The 2,500-nt window shown below is 41.9% G+C and overlaps 1 non-coding gene across 1 annotated transcript in view; it reads left to right on the forward strand.

Annotated features, from left to right (window-relative positions):
• The first annotated feature begins 1,382 nt into the window (after positions 1 to 1,382).
• LOC134677733 (small subunit ribosomal RNA) overlaps positions 1,383 to 2,500 on the forward strand; it is a 1,908-nt gene continuing 790 nt past the window's right edge. Inside the window, exon 1 of the ribosomal RNA XR_010100088.1 lies at positions 1,383 to 2,500. This exon is cut by the window's right edge and continues 790 nt beyond it. This is a non-coding gene — a ribosomal RNA (small subunit ribosomal RNA).

The raw sequence follows: 2,500 nt of genomic DNA on the forward strand, positions 1-2,500 counted from the left end.
TTGTTCGCCATATTTTTTTTTTTTTTAACCTAACCTAACCTAACCTAACCTAACCTAACCTAACCTAACCTAACCTAACTTTTTTTTTTTTTTTTTTTGTTTTTTTTACCTAACCTAACCTAACCTAACCTAACTTTTTTTTTCTTGTTTTTTTTTTTAACTTAACCTAACCTAATTTTTTTTTTTTATTAATCTAACCTAACCTAACCTAACCTAACCTAACCAAATTATTATGTCCTTGAAATGGTTATAGTCTCGCAGCAAATTTTCCAGTAAAATACCTAAAGTTGGTGTATGTACTTATGTTACTTATAAACTTATAATATATGTATTATAAGATTTATCATAAGAAAAATGTAAGTACCCTATACCTAGTTAGGTATCTACAACAACACGAAACAACTGCTGCTCCTCGGAGCTTTTAGGGAGCGCGGCGGTCACACGCGCACCACCCATGTATATTACACATGCTGGTGTGGACCGACCGTTGTATTATTTATTTGCACTTTGGTCCTAGTTTACGCGTTTTAATATTGAAACGTGACAGACGGGAGATATATTCTATCCTTACCCACGGGGGAGAGTACAACGCGCGCAGTATTTACTTGCAGATTGTCTGTCACCATCGCCAATTCGAGACGACGCAACGTTGCCGATTGGTTTGAATGATGACAACATATTTGCGAGAAAATAGTGTGTTCTCCTATACGTGTGGCGAGGATCGATCGGATGATAATCCGATTTAAAACAAAGAACAATTTATAACCCTTAACGGTAATACGGTTTTTGAAACTCTCTCTCGGTGTTTTCATATCGCGAAACCTTCAAATACGCAATTGTAATTGCGGTTAGTGGTTTAGCGGTGGTGGGGATACGCTTTGATGTAAGTTTCATTATACTGTATTGGTTGTGAGGGTTTTGAGGGCTCTATAATACCTGGCGAGCGATATAAATCGTAACGAACGACTATGTTAAAAAAAGAATCTAAAAATTAAAAAAAAAAAATAGTGAAATTTTTATGTCTGGTCGTGGAAGAACGTTCGATTACATATCGGCGCTATGAAACATCACACACTATGTGTGTGTGTATGTGCGCGCTTTACTCACCCGCTACCTACCTAAGGTACACGCACGCACGCGTGTGTGTCTGTACCACCAGGTAGAATAGAGTGGTAAGTAAAATATCCACCAGTCTACGATACGCCACGTCGATTTCGGTATATCCGAATGGTGGCGTGTGTCGTATACGACTCGTGTCTTACGCGTGCGGTCTCCGTCGTCTGTGTGTGTTGTGTAGTATAATATACATAGATGATATTGGCGCGCACGCGTCGGCGCTAGTGTTTTGTGTCTCTGAACAAGACTCACATGAACACGGCAGCTCCCTGGTTGATCCTGCCAGTAGTTATATGCTTGTCTCAAAGATTAAGCCATGCATGTCTCAGTGCAAGCCGTATTAAGGCGATACCGCGAATGGCTCAATATATCAGTTTTGGTTCCTTAGATCTTACTCAGTTACTTGGATAACTGTGGTAATTCTAGAGCTAATACATGCAATCAGAACTCTGACCAGTGATGGGATGAGTGCTTTTATTAGATCAAAACCAATCGGCGGAGGGCCTCGCGTCCGAAGTCGTAACATTTTGATGAATCTGGATAACTTTTGCAGATCGCACGGTCCAGTACCGGCGACGCATCTTTCAAATGTCTGCCTTATCAACTTTCGATGGTAGTTTCTGCGACTACCATGGTTGTCACGGGTAACGGGGAATCAGGGTTCGATTCCGGAGAGGGAGCCTGAGAAACGGCTACCACATCCAAGGAAGGCAGCAGGCGCGCAAATTACCCACTCCCGGCACGGGGAGGTAGTGACGAAAAATAACGATACGGGACTCTTACGAGGCCTCGTAATCGGAATGAGTACACTTTAAATATTTTAACGAGGAACAATTGGAGGGCAAGTCTGGTGCCAGCAGCCGCGGTAACTCCAGCTCCAATAGCGTATACTAAAATTGTTGCGGTTAAAAAGCTCGTAGTTGCATTTGTGCTACGCACTGTCGGTGCGATTCATCCGAATCGATACTGACACGTTTGCGGAGCATATCGTCGGTGAATCGTATGTAAAAGTACGGTTCAATATAAAAATCCTATCGCGATGCTCTTCAGTGAGTGTCGAGGTGGGCCGACAATTTTACTTTGAACAAATTAGAGTGCTCAAAGCGGGCTCAAAATGCTGCTTGAATATTTCGTGCATGGAATAATAGAATATGATCTCGGTTCTATTTTGTTGGTTTTCAGAACTCCGAGGTAATGATTAATAGGGATAACTGGGGGCATTCGTATTGCGACGTTAGAGGTGAAATTCTTGGATCGTCGCAAGACGAACATCAGCGAAAGCATTTGCCAAAGGTGTTTTCATCAATCAAGAACGAAAGTTAGAGGTTCGAAGGCGATTAGATACCGCCCTAGTTCTAACCGTAAATATGTCATCTAGCGATCC

The sequence above is a fragment of the Cydia fagiglandana genome, chromosome 26 (assembly GCF_963556715.1).
Source record: "Cydia fagiglandana chromosome 26, ilCydFagi1.1, whole genome shotgun sequence".
Lineage (NCBI taxonomy): Eukaryota > Metazoa > Arthropoda > Insecta > Lepidoptera > Tortricidae > Cydia > Cydia fagiglandana.